Raw genomic sequence first — 22,075 nt, forward strand, 5'->3', positions numbered from 1 at the left:
AATGTTTATAGCAGCATTATCAACAGTAGCCAAACTATGAAGAGAGCCCAAATGTCCATGGAGTGATGAAAGGATAAAGAAGTGGTATATATGTACAATGAACTATCACTCAGCCACCAAAAAGAACGAAATCTTACCATCCGCAATGACATGGATGGAGCTAGAATGTACTATGCTAAGTGAAATAAGTCAATCAGAGAAAGACAGATACCGTATGATTTCGTTAATATGTGGAATTTAATAAACAGAGCAGATGAACATGGGTAAGAGAATGGGTAAGAGAAGAGAGGGATACAAACCACAAGAGAACCTTAGATTGAGGGAGGTGCATGGCAGAGGGGCTAGATGGGTGATGGGTCTTAAGGAGGGCGCTTGTGATGAGCATTGGGTGTTGTAAGTAAGTGATCATTCACTGAGCTCTACTCCTGAAACCAATATTTCACTGTATGTTAGCCAACTAAAACTTAAATAAAAATAAAATAATAATAAAAAATAAAAATAAAAAATAAAGAAAATGGTAATACGTAAAAAAAATTAAAGAAAAATTCATTATATTAAAGATGCTTAAAATGACAAATTTTTTTTTCTCCTCACAGTACTTATGTAGTAAGTAGTTGGTTGAGTTAAATAATCTTCTACAAAAGAATAAAAAGGAAAAGAAAAGGAAATGTTTTCTGAGACACCATGACTCTTAAATTAATTAAATCAGATATAAACATTTCAACAAGAAGAATGTCCGAAAGCATTCAAGAATGAAAATTTTAACTTACTGAGGATGAGAAGGGAAATACTTCGGTACTGCAAAACATTTGAACAGGGCACTGGGTGGTTGAGAGCTATGGTTACATATTCAGGGAATAGAAAGTAATATTAAGTAGTCATAGTCTTAGGTCTCAGTAAGAATTCTGGAAGTAATATTAATGCTAAAGTATTTAGCTTTTTCAACTCAAATCTGATCTTTTCAATTGGCACTAGTTTAGGACAATTTTCACCATTCATCTCAGGATTATTTTGTGTAATTTTTTGTTGAAAGGAAAAATAAAAGAGAAAACGTGGTTGTGAGGAAGAGAAGAGGAAAATATGAATAAAATAGCTCTTCCATGACCAAAATGGAAAACTATACTATGAACAAAATCTTCCCTGGTTTTACAACTTTGAGGCCATAACAGTAGTTAGTATATCTATGGTGTGTGGAGATACAAAATGTTTTTATATGCATTGTCTCACTGAACCTCACACAAATATTTGAGATTGGTATGGCCCGTGGATGAACTAATTATCAAAGAAATTATGGCTAAACTGAAGCAATGTAGCTAAAGAGTGAGAGAGATGGGACTCAAAAACAATTCTTCTGATTTTAGATCTCATGGACTCATCACCATATCCATTACTTCTCACGTCCCTGAAATATGCTGAATTTATTTTAAAAGATATGTAATATTACATATTGCATGTATATATTACAGGAATACCCTAAAGACTCCATAATAACAATGTTTTAAGCTGCATTTTAATAATGTTAGGGTGGAAGAAGTCTTGGTGACTTGGGGTTTTACTTCTGGGTCTTTTACTTATGCTATAAAGTACCTCTAATAGCAGATGGCTTCTTTTATTCCACCTAAGTTTTGAAAGATAAGATGACTCCTCAGAGAACTCCTGAATATAGTCCAGAAATACTCTAATTTTGAAGTTTTAAACAATAAGCATTTGTCTCTAGTCCCATGTTAGCACATACTAGAGTTAGGGGTTTATTAAAGCATCAGAAAAATTTTCATGACAGCAAGATTATTTATTTGGTGTCCCTACTGTCACCGATAAAAGGCAATGCACTGTAACACTCTTAAAAAAGGAGTAGTTTTTAGAAGGTTGTGTTAATATTTATTGAATAGGATGAACTGGAGTTTTCAAAGAAATTCAGCTGGAATAATTAGAGATTCCACAAAATAGCCATGTTAGTCTGTAGCCACAAGAAGAGTGCCAAAAATGTATTTTAAAGTCACAAGATTTGAAGATGAAACAGAGTCTATGAACACATTAAAAAGTCTTCTGAAACCTGAAGACTAGCACCATTGCATCAATAAGGGACCCTGATTATGAGAAATATGAATAAAATTTTGACCATTTGCAAGGAGATGCAATTTATTTAAAGCTTATTTGGTATTCATGTCATACACAGAAAAATTAGCTAGTCAGGCTAAAGAACCAAGAAAAGCTTGAGGGTACATCCAGTAGAACTTGTACCACTGGACATTCCCTCAATATTTCTCAACATTGATGCAGGATTCTGGAATGGAGATTTTGCTTATAATAGGATTCTTTGTGCCACCATAATTGATCTGAACAGTTTCAACTGCCCTTGCAAATATATAATTTCTGAAAACTTCATCCTTGGGCAGGTACATCTAATTGGTTGAGCCTAGGTCATTTGTCTTTAATTCTACAATATGAGAATTATCTGGTGCCCGTGTTAGATCACTTTTAAATAAACACCTTCTCTACATATGTGAGCAAAGATTTGCATGTTTTGCCTACCACCAAGATCCTTGACTCATGCAGTGGTGTTTGCTTTATAATTGCTAAAATCTTTCACCTATTTATTTACTTGGAAAAGAAGGCTATAGTCTGAATATAATTTTGGTAATGTTCTTTCGGCATCAAAATGTACTATAAAAGTGATATTGTTCTTCCATGAAATCTATAAACATTCTAGTTGAGAATTGTGAAAAGTTACTGGATAACTAAACAGAGAGAGAGAGAGAGAGAGAGAGAGAGAGAGAGAGACAGAGAGAGGCAAGTCTTCCAATTACTTCCTAGCTTTCACATTCCCAGCCTCTTGATTCTTTATATTGTCCAATATTTCTTTTAACTATTTTTTTTTTTGGAAGTAGGTAGGACTTGATAGGATTTCCTGAGTTGATTGGAATGTTGGAGAAAGAGACAAAGAACCTGATGGGAACCTGATGAATCAGTAACCCCCCAAATTAAAACTAACCTTATTTTAGGCTTCCTCAGCTAGAGAGCTTGCTTGTTCGAGTAACTGAAAGACAAACAAATAGAGAAATAAATCCCAAAGAATTTTGGCCTAAGATGTTGAGGTACCTTCTATCTGGCAGGAGATTTTTGGAGTTGGAGGGAGAATAACATGTGAAGCAATGAAACCTTATAGTCTCAAGGGTAAGATTCTATAATAAGCTGATTATGCTTGCAGTAAGGAGATATTTGGAAGTTATTCAAGTGACTTATACATATATAAATTATTTACTATTTTTCCTTATTTTCTTAGGCATAGAAAAATCAACACATACACACATCTTGTATGTCCTAAAAATGGTATTTGATTTCTCCTCCTCACATTTACTGTGGCTGGAGGAACAGCATTTTTCAAAAATGAAAAGTTCAAGAGGCATACTTAATGAAGGGAACGATAGCTCAATTAAGGGCAACACAGAAAAATGACTGCCTAATATAAATAAATGAAACCAGATTCCATTTGTACTTCAGACATTGGTATGAAGCATTATTTTCTGAACTGATTTTATTGAAAACTGCCAGGAGCAATTTTTCAATGAAGCATTTTATTCTGACAGCATTTACTTCTTACTGGACTTTCCCCAAACCTTAATAGTATCAGACATGTATCTCCTGACCTAAGAATATTTTTCTTAAGTAATTGAATATTAATATCTCTTTAAGTTAATTTTATTTAACAATGTGTAGTTACATAAAAGTAAAATGAGGTCAAAGTATAGCTAAACTTTGTAAGCACTCTATACAGTAGCTTGATTAGGAAAACATAAAAAACCATTGCTTTCTCAGGTTTTTGGAAAATTGAGTGAAATTACAAGAGTCAATAAACAATGTACTCAGTACTAAGTCTTATTCTTGAAAACAAATTGAGTATTCTTTGAGTATTTACAAGGCCCTTTCAAGAGTAACCTTCCAAAATAATGCGTCTTCTTTTCTTTTATTGCTTAAGATGGGCCCTATTAGAATTTCTTCAGGTAGTCATGTTCCTAGCGGTTTGCACAAAAGACACCAGAACATTGTGGAGAATAAAGTAAAAAGCACAATTAAGTTGGGAGACAAAGCCTCATTAAAGAATTCATTTGAAGAAATGGCATCTCTACTCTATTACGCACAAATTGCTTCTAGGCACTAAATAAGCTCCCTCTGTGTGAAAAAAAGTAAATCAGTCATGTTGATTTTGTGAACATTTATCTTTAGTTCTTTAGTGCAATTAGAGAAACTACGAAGGCTGCCCTACTTAAGATGAAAGACATGAAAAATCTCTCCTCTTTCCCCTTTTCATAAATTAGAATGTATTTAAGGGAACTAGGACAAACAAAATCTCTTACCATCTTTAATATTAGCTATCCTCAGCTTTCCTTCTCAAAGGAAAAGTCTGAGTGATGTAAAATTGTAAAGCCACATGTAAATTTTGAGAATGTTAAAGTCTTTATGTTAATGCCAAATAAAAAGTTACCATCTTTAAGATTTTGCCTATTTATCAAGTTAATCCTATCTTAGAGATATGGAGACAAGGTAAACAAAACGTGTGATAAAATAAGAAAAATAATTATTGAGGAATTTGCTTACTCTGATGGACAGGGCACGTAAATGACCTTTATATTGGCAAATAATCACATTTGCTCTGGTGGTGCTTAATTATTGAGCCAAATATTTAAACATTAATTTTCAACAGTAATTATACTCTTTTTAAATAGGAAATAAAGAAATGTAGTAGGTCGTTGTTCTCTGACAAGATCACAAAACAAATTCTCTGTTCAGTGATAGAATACCACTTTGCAAAAAAATTTATTGTACTTTATTTTAGATTGCAAAGATAAGTTCAATTAAAATGGAAAACTGGCATGCCTAGGTGGCTCAGTTGGTTAAGCATCTGAGCCTTGATTTCGGTTCAGGTCATGATCTTATGGTTCAGAAGTTCGAGCCCTGTGTTGGGGTTTGTGTGCTGACAGCGCTGAGCCTGCTTGGGATTCTCTCTCTCCCTCTCTCTGCTCCTCCCCTGCTCATGCTCTCTCTCCCCCTCTCTCTCAAAACAAAGAAATAAAACTTTGAAGAGTAAAATAAAATGAAAAACTAACTCATCCCATCTTTTCTTAGACTTGATATGTAGCTTCGAGGAGAAACATAACAAATTAGAGGTGTGACAGCACCTGAAAGTGCATAATGACATGATCAGGGTATTTAGTGTCTGCCAGGTGGCATTAATCACTCAATGGCATTACAGCAGAACTGTCCTTACAGATAGTAATGGGAAATATTCAAATTCTGTTGTTCTGTGTTTTTATTCCAAACAAATTATTTTACATCTTCAGTGAATTATTTCCCTTGAGATTTCCCCTTTGTGCTAAATGTTTAAGGAAATGAACTCCTTTTTGAAAACGAAGCCCCAAGTCCACCCAGTTCTACTATTTTGGGCAACTCTCTTAAAATAGAGTATAGGGCTTCTGCACTTGGAAACGGCTATAAATTCATGGATTTGTTCTAATTCTCAGATATGGCATTGTAAATTGGCAAGTCAGGGGACTTTGAATGTTCTTGAATTTAAATCTTTTTAAGTGTGATTTGGAGTTTTGTTATATTTATGTTACCATATAGAAGTTGATCTCCAAAATTCTCATTGAGTTTTTGGAAAATATTAACTGTGGCCTACCAAAACCAACAACAACAGCAAAATAGAACACAGAGTATTTAATCCTGGCCTGAAACCTATTGAAATTAAATTTAAAACAAACTGGATCTTTTTTAAAACAATGATCTTACTAAATGGCTGAAATAACTGACCAACTCTATTATGATGTTTTAGGACCTGTGTTATAACATTAATAAAGCATATATGAATAACGATAGATTGAATATTTAAAAAATAATGAATACTGTGTTGAAAACCAGGGGGTAAGATTTTCATAATATGTTGGTCATTGTCAGAAACATAATTGAAGTTTATAAAATGCCATATTAAAGTACGATTGGTTTGAGTGACTGGCACATAGTAAGTGGCCATTAATATTTGTCAAATGGCTCATTTGGTGTTGTTGCTATAAAACAGTAACTATGAGCAGTATAGTCTATAATTCCAGCCGCAAAATATTGGGGAAAAAAGCACTAGTCTGATGAATCAAAAAGGTGAACTTTATTTTTATTTTGAACATTCGGCATAAAAATCCAACCTCTTCAGATAACTCAAGAAATATTTAAGTAACATACTTCATAATCCAGGATTTGATTACAAATGGTAGAGATTAAAATGAGGTCAATGGTGTAGCTCTTACAGTTAGCTCTGTTTGTAACTGAGCTGATCTCCATGAATACTGAGCTACCTTTCAGATGGAAGTCTTTGAGACTGACCAATAACTTGAAATTGTCAGTGGCGTTAAGGAAAGAGAAGAGACACAAATTGCAGACAGTCTGCTTTTGAATCTATTATCCTAGGATGATTAATCACTCCAAACTCCTTCTTCTTAACTGTGGATGTGGACAATAATATTATATCACTATATTATTTAAAATTACTGGGGCGCCTGGGTGGCGCAGTCGGTTAAGCGTCCGACTTCAGCCAGGTCACGATCTTGCGGTCCGTGAGTTCGAGCCCCACGTCGGGCTCTGGGCTGATGGCTCAGAGCCTGGAGCCTGTTTCCGATTCTGTGTCTCCCTCTCTCTCTGCCCCTCCCCCGTTCATGCTCTGTCTCTCTCTGTCCCAAAAATAAATAAACATTGAAAAAAAATGCCATAAAATTAGGTAATAAATTATGAACAAATGATCTATACATATGGTGATCACCCACCAAATCATTTTAGATGGAGTTGTGTAAGTCATTTTAAGTAGAAGATTTGGAGGTAAATGAAAACTGAGGACTCCACTGACAACTGCAGTATAAAGTGAAATGTAAAGGACTCTACAATATCCTTCCATAAATTCAATGCTATATTTAAAATAAGTCTTCAAATTGTGAAAACGTGGTACATTTTAAAAGGAATTTGTACTATGATCTCGCTGATAGAGATAGTTTTCTTTCATCCATCCCAAGAAAGTCATCAGTTTTTGTCTTCTTTGCTTCAGAAGATTTGGTGTTACAAAGCCCTAAAATGAATAAGCAATACAAGCCACCCTTCTTTATCACTGAAAACAAAAGGTTGCTAAGAAGAGTTGCATGGAGATGACAGATGTGTGCAAGATAGGGAGGGGAGGGCACTGGTTTTATGAAACCAAGTGTATTATTTATTCCTGCTGAAAAAATAATTCCAACACACACATTTATTACCTCACACTTTATGTGGATCAGGAATCTAGGAACAGTTTAAGTAGGTTATCTGCTGCATGGTCTCTCACAAAGCTGCAATTAAGGTGTTAATCAAGGGTCTGTAGTCACAGCAGAAGGCTCAAGTGGAGCAGGATCCTCTTCCAAGCTCGCTCAGTGGTTGTTGATATCATTCAATTTCCCATGTGCTGTTGTCCCAAGAACTTTTTTTTTCTCTCTGACTGTTGGCTAGTCATTGTCAACAGGCCTCTCACACATGGTGCTTGCTTCATCAAAGCATGCAAGGCAAGAAGGCAATGGTGAGAGACCAAAGAAAGTTAGGTCAAAATCTTTTGTAGCCTCATCCCGCAAGTGGTACTCCTTTGATTTGAGTATAGCCGACACACAATATTACATTAGTTTCGGGTGTACTTAGTGATTTGACGAGTTTGTACACCATCGGTCCCATTATATTGCTGTTACAATATCATTGACTGTGTTCATTATGCTCTGTTTTTTAGTCCCATAACTTACTCATTCCATAACTGAAGGCCTGTCCTTCTCCCATCACTCATTTTGCCCAGCACCCTGGCCTCCTCCCCTTTGGCAACCATCAGTTTGTTCTCTGTATTTATAGGTCTGATTCTGCTTTTTATTTGTCCATTTATAAGTGGAATCATATGGTATTTGTCTTTCTCAGTCTGACTTACTTCACTTAGCATAATACCTTCTAGATCTATGTTGTCTCAAATGGCATGACCTCAACCTTTTTTATGACTATGTAATAGTCACTTCTTCCTTATCCATTTATCTATTGATGGACACCTAGGTTGCTTCCATGTCTTGCCTGTTGTAAATAACGCTACAATAAACATAGTGGTGGATGTATCTTTTTGAATTACTGTTTTTGTTTTCCTGGGTAAATACCCAATAGTGGCATTATTGGCTTATATGGTATTTCTGTTTTTAATTTTTTGAGAAACCTCCATACTGTTTCCCACAGTGGCTATATCGATTTATATTCCCACCAACAATGCATGAACATTCCTTTTTCTCTACCGCCACCCCAATACTTATTGTTTCTTGTTTTCTTGATTCTAGCCATTCCAACAGGTGTGAGGAGATATCTCACTGTGGTTTTGATTTGCATTTCCCTAATGATGAGTGATGTTAAGCATCTTTTCAAATGTCTGTTGGCCAACTGTATGTCTTCTTTGGAAAAATGTCTTGAGTCTCTTGTAAGCAGTATATAGAGGAGTCTTGTTTTCTTATCCACTCTATGGATTCCACTCTATGTGTTTTGATTGGAACATTTAGGCCATTTTCATTTAACGTTGCTATTAATAGCTATGTGCTTATTGCCATTTTTACAATTGGTTTTGGTATTGTTTTTGTAGCTCTTCTTTGTTCCTTTCCACTTTTCTTACTCTCTTTCTTTTTAATTGATGAGTATCTATAGCATTTTGTTTGGCTTTCTTTCTCTTTATTTTTTGTGTACAATCATACAGTTTGATTTTGTGGTTACTATGAGATTCATATATAACATCCTAAGTAAATAGCAGTCTATATAAATTTGATGAAACACATTCTAAAAAAAAGAAAAAAGGAAAAATATTTTCCTTTCACCCTTCTTTTCCCTTTTTACTGCCTACTCCACATTTTATGTCTATGTTGTCATATTTCACATCTTTCTATTCTTAGTTTTCTTATATCTAATTATGGCCATTTCTCTCCCACCTAAAAGTCCCTTTAATATTTCTTATAATGCTGGTTTGTGGTGATAAATTCCTTCATTTTTTGCTTGTCTGGGAAACTCTTTATTTCTCTTCCAAATCAGGATGATAATCTTGATGGATAGAGTATTCTTGATTGGAGGGTTTTTTTTTCCTTTCAGCACTTTGCATATATCATAACACTCCCTTCTGGCTTGCAATGTTTCCACTGAAAAATGAGGTGATAGCCTTCTAGGTTTTCTCTTGTAGGTAACTTTTGTTTTTCTCCTGTTTTTAAGATTATTTTTATGTCTTTAACCTTTGACATTTTAATTATTATGTGCCATGGTGTGGACCTCCTTGTTTGGAACTCTTTGTGATTCTTAGACTTGAATATCTATTTCCCTCCCTAGGTTAAGGGAAGTTTTCAGTTATTATTTCTTCAAATAAGTTTTCTAGACCATTCTCTCTCTTTTCCTCTTCTGGGAATCCTTTAATGTGACTATTTGTTCACTTGATATTATCCAAGAGATCTCTTAATCTATCCTTATTATAAGAATTATTTTCTCTTTTTGCTCTCAGCTTGTGTGCTTTCTATTATCCTGTCTTCTAGATCACTTATACATTTTTCTACATCCTCTAATCTGTTGTTGATTCCTTCTGATTTGTTTTCTATTTCAGTTATTGTATTCTTCAACTCTGGTTTTCTTTAGTATTTTTTGTCTCTTTATTGAAGGTCTCACTGAATTCTCCATTGTTTTCTCCGGCCCAGTGAGCATCTTAATCATCATTTAATTATTTATTACGCATGTTGCTTATTTCTGTTTCATTTAGGTCTTTTTCTGCAGTTTTTTCTTTTTCTTTTTCTTCTTATTTTTGGAGTGTATCCCTCTGTTTTCCCATTGTTGTTGTTGTTGTTGTTGTTGTTGTTGTTGTGTGTGTGTGTTTCTATGATTAAGAAGAATAGATACTTCTCCTAAACTTGGTGCAGTGGTCTTATGCATGGTGTCCCCTGTGCAAACTGTGTGTACTTGATAACTTTCACTGGTTGGCTGAGGCTGTGGCCATGTATATTAGTTACTCTTTTAAACTATGGCTTATCTCCATCTCTCTTGCTATTCTCTTGTCATTCTCTCTATCTTTTGTTGTTCAGTAGCTAGTCAGTCTTCAGGAGGAATTGTTCTATTAATATATATAATTTAGCATGTTCCATTGAGAAGATGAAGATGAGTTCAGACTTTTCTTATGACACCATCTTGAACCACATCCTAAACAAGTGATATTCTTTTATCTTTAGGAGCAAATTACTAGCTCCACCTGAAATGCAAGAGGAAAGGGTACACTATGTTGAGTTATTCTCATATGTATAAGGATTTTGCATTCTTAGTACAGACACAAGTTTGTGCGTATCAGGAAATGGGGATAATTAAGAGTCATCTTGAAAACTGCCTTCTGTATACGGGGATTTTGATAAGGATTACAGTGAATTCCTAGATCGCTTTGGGTAGTATTGTCATCTTAACAATAATAAGATGCAATCCGTGGACATAGAATGCCTTTCCATTTTTTAGGTCTTCAGTTTCTTTCAATGATGTTTTGTAGATTTCAGTGTACAAGACTTACACTTTTGTTAAATTTATCCCTAATCATTTTATTCATTTTGTTGCTATTGTAAATTTAATTTGTGTTCTTAAGTTTTTTTTTTCACTTCAATGTTTATTGTTAGTACATAAGAATAAGATTGGTTTCTGTATGTTGATGTTATAGACTGAAACCTTGCTAACTAGTATATTGTCTTTAATAGGTATTTGTTTTTTTCTTTAGAATTTTCTATACAAATTCTAAGTTCATGTTAACTGTGATGTGATGAAAACATCATATCATCTATGAATAGAGATAGATCTACTTCTTTCTTTCTAATGGTAGGTCATTTGATTTACTTTCTTGCCTAATTTCTTTGGCTAGAACCTTCAGTGCAATGTTAAATAGAGGTGGTAGAAAGCTACATCCTTGTCTTGTTTCTGAAGTTATCACGAAGGGGTGTGTTTGAATTTTTCAAATACTTTTCCTGCATGTATCGAGATGATCATCTAATTTTATCCCCCTATTCTATTAATATTCTATCAGATTACATTGAGTTATTTTTCATATGTTTGAACAATCTTGCATTGTTCAAGTAAGTACTTTGCATTGCAAAAGTAAATTCCACTTGGTCATGTTGGATAATTATTTTTATATGTTCCTGGATATAGGTTTCTAGTATTTGTTGAGAATTTTCCTTTTATATTAATATGGTGTATTGGTCTGCAGTGATTCTTTTTCAAGGATCTGTGTCTGGCTTTGGAATCAGCATAATGCAGGTTGCATAGGATGAGTGGGGAAGTGTTCCTCCTATTCCTAATTTTTGGAAGACTTAGTGTAGAATTGGTAATAGTTTTTAAACTTTTGATAGCATTCACCAGTGCAGCCATTTGATCTTGGGATTTTCTTTGTGAGAAGGTTTTTGGTTAGTAATTCAATCTCTTTACTTGTTATAGGTATATTCAGATTTTATATTTATTCTTGAGTCATTTTTAGTAGTTTGTGTCTTTTACAAAATTCATCCACTTTATCTAGGTTTTCTAATTTTTTGGGACAAAGTCATTATCCTTAATATTTCCATAATGTTAGAACTAATACCTCTTCTTTGATTTCTGGTTTCAGTATTTTTTGTCTTCTCCCTTTTTTCTTCAAATGTCAGGCTAAATATATTGATTTTGTTAATCTTAAAAAAAAACTTCTGGTTATATTGATTTTGTCTATTTTTTCTGTTTTGTATTTCATTTATATCCATTCTAATCTTTTTTTGTTTCCTTACTTATCCTTTGGATATACTTTTCATCTCTCCAGTCTCTTAAGGTAGAAGATTAGGTTACTGGTTTGATATCTTTTCTTTAATGCAGGTGTTCACATTTATAAATTTTTTCTCTATGCACTGCATACCATAAATTTTGTTACTCTATTTTTATTCATTTCTAAGTATTTCCTAATTTCTATGTGATTTGTTTTTTTGATCTATTAAGTCAACCCTGTTCTACCTCTAGAGTCTATTAGGATACTGTTTTTTTTTTACCATAAGTGAGGTTGATTAATTCTCCAGACTACCATGGATCGGGAAGAAGAGATACAAATATGGTAATTTAAAGTGTCACAAAATTTTTTGTTCTTTTGAAGATTCAGGCGAAATGTCTGTGACTTAGTGCGAGCTTTTGGTTAATTTCTAAGAGCTTTGAAAAAATTGATTCTGACAGTCTTTGCCAGTTTCTCTTTGCTTTTGTAAAGGCGAGAATTTTTGGACATTCTTACTCTGTCATTCCTGATCACCTCTGAGTACGTTATTTTTAGTAAACTTATTGTCTACATCTAATGTACGATCATCATTGTATACTGCCATGCTTTTATGGAATTTATTGGTTATCCATTCTTGAAAGAGGGCAATTTTACTCTCGCTTGCTAAAATATAGTATGGAAAAATTAAAAAGTAGGTTGCCTTACTGTTTTTCTTGGTGATGTTAGCATTATAAGGTAAGATCTTAAGCTGGCTGACGGGATGAATTTGTGTTATTTTTCATTAAAAAAATTTTAATGTTTATTTATTTTTGAGAGAGACACAGAGAGACAGAGACAGAGGTAGACACAGAATCCCAAGCAGGCTCCAAGCTCTGAGCTGTCAGCACAGAGCCCAACACGGGGCTCAAACCCATAAACCGCGAGGTGATGATCTGAGCCCAAGTTGGACGCTTAACTGACTAAGCCACCCAGGCATCCCTGGATGAATTCGTTTCAAATGATCATTTCAGTACATTTCCTGACTCAGTGTTTATGAGTTATAGATTGTGGGACTGAGTGGAACTGAGCATTTTGCAACCTCAGGAAGGGAATACTGTTTTCTTTTTTTTCTTCATGCCTATTTTTTGTGAAAGTAACTATATTTCTTGATGAAGAAATAGTAGGAAGAGTAACATTGTTTTAGATGTGTGAAAATATCTTTAATGTGTGACTTAACTGAAGTTAGCTGAATTATAATAGTTTCTTTAGTATTCAATCTGTTGACATATGTTGTTTTGTTTAGGTATATGAAGGATATCTTCCTGTACAGAGATATGTAAGTTAAGGAAGAAATACTTTAATAGACTTTTCAATTCACTTTGGGTGTTCTTATTTGATACTATAACAAAACTATACATGTAGTAGTTTCTTAAAGGCTATTTATAATGTGAGATAGGAAAACATGTTAATTTTTTAGTAATCTGTTACATTCAAATATACTGGGTTATCTTTTATTGTGAATAATAATTTTTACCCAAGTTTGATTTGTAACATCATTCATTGGGCATTTAGAAAGTATTGGTCCATTGAATTATGTACCTTCAAAGATTTGATGTATTTAATTACATAATATATATTTTAAAAACACTAAAACATCACAGCCCATTTCATCGAAGAATCTTTAAGTATTGGGAATTACCAAACTCAAGTTGATTTATACAAATGACAGGTGCACTTTGTTTTCAAGAAAATGTGTGCCACATATGCAATGTGAGTAACCGTAGTAATTTTTTTCTTTTTTTTCAAGTAAAAATGTTTTTCTCTGAAAAACAGTGGCTGTGTCAGCTTGCAACTTCAAGTACCCTGCAAGGGCTTTTCTGAAGACAATCATCATAAAAACACTGTATGCAGAAGTATTTAATACACACTTCCCATTTTATCACACAGTATTTAAAAAACATGTGCTCCAGTGTTGAGATTTAATAAAATAATTAATGTTTTATTGATAAATACCACTACAGATATTCTTAAGTGAAATTGACATGTTTTCTATTTTATTTTATTTTGTATGTGAAGATGAAGAATACAGCTACTACAAAAGTTTGCTGCTACAACCTTGATTTGTTATAAGGTTTCAGCAGTTTTATCCACAATTCCTTTGCATCATCAGTGCAAATTTAAACACATTGGAGGGGCCCCTGGGTGGCTTAGTCGGTTGAGCATGTGACTTTGGCTATGGTCATGATCTCACGGTTTGTGGGTTTGGGCCTCACGTCGGCTGTGCTGACAGCTCAGAGGCTGGAGTCTGCTTCGGATTCTGTGTCTCTCTCTCTCTCTCTGCCCATCCCCCACTCATGCTCTATCTCTCAAAATTAAATAACCGTTGAAAAAATATTTTTAAAAAATTTAAACACACTGGAAAAGGCAAATATAGGCATGCCTTGGAGATATTGTGAGATTGGTTCCAGACCACTGCAATCAAGTGAATATTGCAACAAAGTGAGTAAAATCATTTTTTGTTTCTCAGTGTGCAGAAAATTTGTTTCTAATACACTGTAATTTATTAATTGTGCAATAGCATTATGTCTAAAAATTGTGTAGAACTTTATTAGAAATATATTATCGCTAAAAAAAATGCTTACCATCGTCTGAACTTTAAGCAAGTGATACTATTTTTGCTGGGGGAGATCCTTGCCTCACAGTTGATGGCTGCTGAGTGACCAGGGTAGTGGTTGCTGGAGGTTGAGGAAGCTGTGACAATTTCTTAAAATAAAGCAACAATGATATTTGCCACACAAATGGCCTCTTTCATTTTTAAACAATTTCTCTGTAGCATGTGATGCTGTTTGATAGCATTTTACCCCAGTACAATTTCTTTCAAAAAATAGTTTTCACAAACCCCGATGCTGCTTTATTAACTAAGTTTATGTAATATCCTAAATCCTTTCTTTAAATTTCAACAGTATTCACAGCATCTGCACCAGGAATATATTTCATCTCAAGAAAACACTTTCTGGGCTCCTCCATAAGGGGCAACTCCTTCCATTCAACTTTTATCATGAGATTGCAGCACCTGAGTCACACCTTCGGGCTCTACTTTTAATTCTGATTCTCTTGCTATTATCCACCACATCTGAGGTTATTTCCTCCATTGAAGTCTGGACCTCTCAAAGTCATCCATGAGGGTTGGAATCATCTTCTGAACTTCTGAGGATATGTTGACCTCTTGCCATGAATCAAAGATGTTCTTAATGGCATCTGGAATGGTGAGTTCTTTCTAGGAGGTAGATTATCAATTTACTTTGCCCAGAGTCATCAGAAAAATCTCTATATATGGCAGCTACAGCCTTGTGAAATCTATTTCTTAAATAATAAAACATAAAATACGGAATTTCTCCTTGACCCATGGGCTTCAGAATGAATGTTGCATTAGCAGGCATAAAAAACAACTTTAATCTCATTGCACATCTCCATCACAGCTCTTGAGTGACCGGGTGGATTGTCAATGGGCAGTAATATAAGGAACCTTTTTTTTTTCTGAGAAGTATTTCTCAGTAGTGGGCTTAAAATGTTTAGGAAGTCTTGCTGTAAACAGATATATTGTCCTTTAGGCTTTGTTGTTCCATTTATAGTGCATATAGATAATGCATAATTCTTAGCCCTAGTATTTTTGGAGCTCTAGATCAGGCTTTGTTTTAAGGGAATGCTAAGGCTGGTTTGATTTTCTATCCACACCACTCAAATTTTCTCCATATCACCAAGATATGGTAGTACTTTTAATTTCCTTCAAGTATTTTTCCTTTGTAGTTACAACTTGGCTGTTTGGTACAAGAGGCCTAGCTTTCAGCCTTTCTTGGATTTCAACATACCCTCCTCTCACTAAGCTTAATTATTTCTAGCTTTTGATTTAAAGTAAGAGATGTGGGGCACCTGGGTGCCTCAGTCAGTTAAGCGTCCAACTTCGGCTCGGGTCATGATCTCCCGGTTTGTGAGTTCAAGCTCCGTGTCGGGCTCTGTGCTGGCAGTGCAGAGCCTGCTTCTGATTCTGCGTGTCTCTCTCTCTCTCTCTCTCTCTCTCTCCCCCCTCCCTTGCTCATGCGTGCATGTGCTCTCCACTCCCCTCTCAAAATAAATAAATGAACTTAAAAAAAAGTAAGAGATGTGAGATTTTTTCCTTTCACTTGAACACTTCGAGAGGCCATTGTAGTTATTAACTGGCTTAATCTCAGTCCTGTGGTATCTTAGGGAGTAAGGAGGCTCCAGAGAGGAGGAGAGATGGGGAGCTGCTGGATGGCAGGGTAGTCACAACACACACACAACATTTATCAATTAAGTTTGTAGTCTTATCTTGGTACTACTCATGACATTCCAAAGCCATTCCAATAGCAACAACCAATATCGTTGATCACAGGTCACCATAACAAATATCATAATAAAAAAGCTTGAACTATTTTGAGAATTATCAAAATGTGACACAGGAACATGCAATGAGCAAATGCTGTTGGAAAAATGTTACTTGATAGACTTGCTTGATGCAGGCTTACCATACATCTTCAATTTGTAAAAATGCAATATCTGCAAAGTGCGATAAAGCTAAATGCAATAAAAGGAGGCATGCTTATATTTTTTTACTGTTAGAATAAAAATAGTTTTGAGATCATAGGTCCTCTGGAAATGTCTCAGGTTGCCTTTTCATTTTGTTGATTGTTTCCTTTTCTGTGCAGAAGTTTTATAGTTAGATACAGTCGCACTTGTCTACTTTTACTCCTGTCGCCTGTGCTTTTGGTGTCGTATCTAAAAAAGTCATCACCAAAACCGGTGTCAAGAAACTTTTCTCGTATGTTTTCCTCTAGGAATTTTATAGCTTCAGGTCTTATATTTAACCCTATAATCCATTTTGAGTTAATTTTTGTGTACGGTATAAGCTAAGGATTCAATTGGGCAAAGGAACGGAATAGACATTTCTTCAAAGACATACAAATGGTTGGGACGCCTGGGTGGCTCAGTCGGTTGAGCGTCCGACTTCGGCTCAGGTCATGATCTCGCGGTCCGTGAGTTCGAGCCCCGCGTCGGGCTCTGTGCTGACAGCTCAGAGCCTGGAGCCTGCTTCCAATTCTGTGTCTCCCTCTTTCTCTGACCCTCCCCTGTTCATGCGCTCTCTCTCTCTCTGTCTCAAAAATAAATAAAATGTTAAAAAAAAAAATTAAAAAAAAAGACATACAAATGGTCAACAGGTGTATGAAAATGTGATCAATGTCACTGATCATCATGAAATCAAAGTAAAACTGCAATGAGACATCACCTCACACTTATAAGGATAGCTATTATTGTTAAGAAAGTGTTGGCAAAGATGTAGAGAAAAGAGAATCCTTGTATACTGTTGGTGGGAATGTAATTGATGCTGCCACTATGGAGAGCAGTATAGAGGTTCCTAAAAAAATGAGAACTACAACTCCCGTACAATTCAGCACACCACTTCTGTGCACATGTCCAACGTAATTGAAATCAGAATCTCAAAGAGATATTTGCGCTACCACATTTGCAGCATTATTCACCACAGCCAAGATATGGAAACAATCTAAATGTCCATCAACAGATGAAGGGATAAATGAAATATGGTATACACCTAGAATGAAACATTATTCAGCCTTAAAAGATAAGGAAACCCTGACATTTGTGACAAGATGGATAACCCCCGAAGATATACTAAGTGAAATGAAGTATACACAGGACAGATGTTACATGATACCACTTATATGAGAAATATAAAATAGTCAAACCCATAGAACCAGAGAGAAGAATAGTGATTGCCAGCAGCCGAGGAGAGAGGGAAATGGGGAGATATTATATAAAGGGTACAAAGTTTCAGTTGTACAAGGTGACTAATTTCCAGAGATCTACTATATAGCCCAGTACTTATAGTTAACAATAATGTATTGTATACTGAAAAATTTGCCAAGGGGTTAGATTTTAAGTTAAGTGTTCTCATCGCATAAAAAGAATAAAGGAAACAGGGGAAAACTTTTGGAAGTAAGGAATATGTTTATGACATCAAGTTTATACTTTAAATATGTGTAACTTTTTGTATGTCAATCATTCTCTCAATAAATTGGTTTAAAAATATGCCTCAGGGAATGGAAGGAAAATGGTTAAGGATTACTTAAATGAGAGAACACTAAAAGAATCCACCTTCTCTAATATTTCAGCTAGAGTACATATAGATACAACACCATGTCTAGGTTGTAGTTAGTCATATTTGTATTGACTCGATTTATTCCAACTTTTATAATTACAGTGCAGTCAAATTAAACATATGATTGAAAGACCATCATTGAAATGACCAAAAAAGAAAACACAAATATTTCTATTAGAAAAAAGCCAAATAGATAGATCCACTTGAACAAGCATTAATATTTATAGTCCCTGAGCATCAAAGAGAAGACATCAAAATTGGGTTAATTTGTGATCTAGCAGGCAGGATTTTGTGTGTTAAAGTTAAAGAGTTGGCTTCAGGACAAGTGATACAGTAGGAGCTCTAATCACTTCTGGCCAGAGTCATTTCACAAGGGATTAAAGAGGGTAAAGTAAGAAGCTGAAGGGAAAGGACAAGTCAGAGCAAGAGCTTCCTAGTAAAAGGCCCAAAGAACAAGTAGAAATAAAATAACACTGAACAGATGGTGTTAGACCAACAATGTTGTTTTACTTGGTAAATTACTAACTTAGCACTTTGGTCAAGCTCAAGGACTGCTGTCATTCTTGTTAAACCACAGCTCTGTCCTTTTTCTGCCAATTATTGCCTATTGGCTTCAATGTCTTGTTCAGGGACAAACATGTTATGAAGGGTTTGTTATTCCACAATGCTGTCATAAATTCAAGTTGATGACAAGGACATTAAAGGTCAATTTTTTCAACCTCAGGATTTTATAGATAAAGAAAATGAAGTCCTTGGAGATTAAGAGACTTAAAATATTCCAAATCGGGACTAGAACTCAGGTATCTTTATTATTTCATACAGAAGTTTAATTGAATATCATCCAAGATTCATCAAATGGAGATTATTTCTGGCCTATTTAAACAGAATTTTCTAAAGGGTGAAAATTCTACAAAATGACATTTTTATTGCATCTGATTGAACCATGTCAAAAGCTGATGGATAGGTAGAATATTAAGTTATTCAACAGGGAAGAATTTGGGTTGTCTTTTATGATTTATGCTTTATAACATAAATAAGATTTTATCTTTTGAACTTAAATCATGGGTATTTATTTTGGTTGCTTTGATCAGTCATTTATTTAACCTAACCAAAATAAATACACTTCTATTTCCAGAATTGGATTCTGGAGCCATTCTACTAGGGTTTCAGGTAAGGCACTTAATCAATTGGTATCTCAACTACCACATCTCTAAAATGGGAATGATGGTAGGATGTGAAGGATAAATGAGCTTATATACGTAAAAGATTTAATATAGTGCCTAGTACAGAGCTCTCACTGTATAAGTAATAGGCATCGTTAAATGATAAGCATTACTATTATCATTACATATTTTACATTTTCTTTGATAGAAAATAATATGCTTTTGAGATGCCCTGTAAGTTCTGTATTATTTAATCCATGTTAGGACGATCCAAATCTTTACAAATTAGTATTCCATGTTGTCTATTTTAGAGTGTATTGTAATGATTTTGTTGTGAAGCTATCTCAAAAATCAAAACATGATAAATAACCCTCTGGAAAGAATATTATAAGAATGCATGACACATATGATTTAAAGTGGAAATTTATTTTGACTTCATTGTCATAGAATGTGATATCCATTAAGTAAGTTTGTTACACTCAGCTTAAGGATTAGTCTTTGTGAAGCCAAGTAGGTTTGTGGTCTGTAAGCTAATATTCCTATTTAAAAATACAATTAAGAGAGGGCACCTGGGTGGCTCAGTCGGTTAAGCATCTGACTCTTGATTTTAGCTCAGGTCATGATCTCATGGTTCCTGAGATGGAGCCCTGCATCAGGCTCTGCACTGACAGTGCGGAGTCTGCTCCAGCTTCAATCTTTCTCCTTCTCTCTCTTTGTCCCTCTCCCATTTGCACACACTCTCTCTCTTGGAAAAATAAACATTAAAAAAATAATAAAATTTAAAAATTAAAAAAAAAACATAAAAATACAGTAAATGTACAAATGTTGACAAGACTGGAAATTTTTCAGTTATTTAAATTTAAGCAATATTTTACAATATTTACATTACTAAAGACCTTTATATCAAAAATTTCAGACTACTATGTAGCTTGTTACTTTTTTGATATATACACATGTGCTCTATGTATTTTATTTTTTAGTAATATAGTTATTTGAATGCAGACATAATTTTCCCCTGTCCAGAGAACCTCAGTGAATTATCCAGAGAATTAAAAAGTTAGGAGAAATATATCTTAGGGAAATAAACCAAGAAAAATAAAGGACTTATCATAGTCTGTATTTTTTCCCTCAGATACAATTTAGACCATATAATCCTTAAGAACAGCATCAAATAATGTATTAGGGAACAACTAACATCTTACAACTCTTCTGGAATCCAGATGCAATAGTTACAAATTATATTTTAGAGAAACAGTGATATTAGTAGCTCTTAACAATGCAGATAAGAAGTGGAACACTTCCAGGTATTGTCACAAACAAGATTTTAACACCATGAAAAAATGGATTTAGAAATGTGTCAGAATTCATTCATGTTTCTCATGGAACGTTAGCATCAACAATAACCCCATCAACCTGTCTTTGTACAGGTCTGCTTTCAAGATTAATGTATACTGTAATAACTTTGGGACATTTTATATTTGCCAAGAGTGGTTCCAAGTGGAAAATTTGGATTCATTTACTAACGTTGCAGCCTTGATAAAGGGTGGGATAATGCAGAACAAATTCCAAGTTTACTAGAAAGAGGCTATTGTATCTTTAGATAGTGAAGATACAGTTGACCCTTGAACAACACAGGTGTGAACTGTACAGGTTAACTTATTATATTCAGATTTTTAAAAATAAATATACTAGAACATTTTTTGAAGATTTGTGACAATTTGAAAATAAATTCAGAGATGAACTGTGTGGTCTAGAAATACTGAACACATTAAGAAAAAATTATGTCATGAATGTATAAAATCCTGGAGATATTAGTCTATTTTATGATTTGCTACCATAAACTATACAGAAATCTATTCTCAAAAGTTAAAATTTGTCAAAACTTACACACATACAGGTACATACATGGCGCCATTTGCAGTCAAGAGAAATGTAAACAATCATAAAGATGTGGTGTTAAGTCATAACTGCATAAAACTAACTAGTACATATTGTATGTATATGCCTATGGAATATAGAATTTTATATCCACCTCCCATTGCTATTGTAGCAAGCTCAAGTGTTGGGACTATGTCATGTGATGCTAACCGTCTCCATATGAGCAGTTTGTCTCTCTGGTAAGTTGCATATCAAAGTGAAAGTAATCTCTTGTGGTTCTCGTGTATTTTCTCCATGTTTAGTACAACACCATAAGTCTTGAATAACACCATGGGACCCATATGAAGTGCCACTATTGATGCTGGAAGTACACCAAAGAAGAAGCAGAGAAGAGTCATGACATTACAAGAAAAAATACTTGAATTGCTCGATAGACCATAAATTGAGGTCTGCAGCGACGGTTGCCCACGATTTCAGCAAAGATAAATCCAACATAAGGACCATTATAAAAAAAAAAAGAAAAAAAGTCACAAAGCTGGTGCTTCAGCTATACCAGCAGACATTAAAATGTTGTACTTTTTGCAAAACATCTTTTTTTATCTCATATTGAAGATGCAGCTTTTATGTGGGTGCAGTATTGCTATAAAAAAGAAATACTTACAGACCCTAGTGTGATTCAAGAAAGAGTGAAGTCATTACATGACAACTTAAAGTCAAAGGGACTTGAATGATCTAGAGCTAGAGAATTGAATGCCAGAAAAGAATGGTTTGATCGTTTTAGAAAGGGGCTTGGCTTAAAAAACCAGCAAGATAACAGGAGAAGCAAATTCTGCCCACCAAGAGGAAACACGCAAGTTCTTAGATACCATTAAGAAAATTACTGAGGAGGGGTGCCTGGGTGGCTCAGTCGGTTAAGCGTCCGACCTCGGCTCAGGTCAGGATCTCGCGGTCCGTGAGTTCGAGCCCCGCGTCGGGCTCTGTGCTGACAGCTCAGAGCCTGGAGCCTGTTTCAGATTCTGTGTCTCCCTCTCTCTCTGACCCTCCCCTGTTCATGTTCTG

The sequence above is a fragment of the Felis catus genome, chromosome B1 (genome assembly GCF_018350175.1).
Source record: "Felis catus isolate Fca126 chromosome B1, F.catus_Fca126_mat1.0, whole genome shotgun sequence".
Classification (NCBI taxonomy): domain Eukaryota; kingdom Metazoa; phylum Chordata; class Mammalia; order Carnivora; family Felidae; genus Felis; species Felis catus.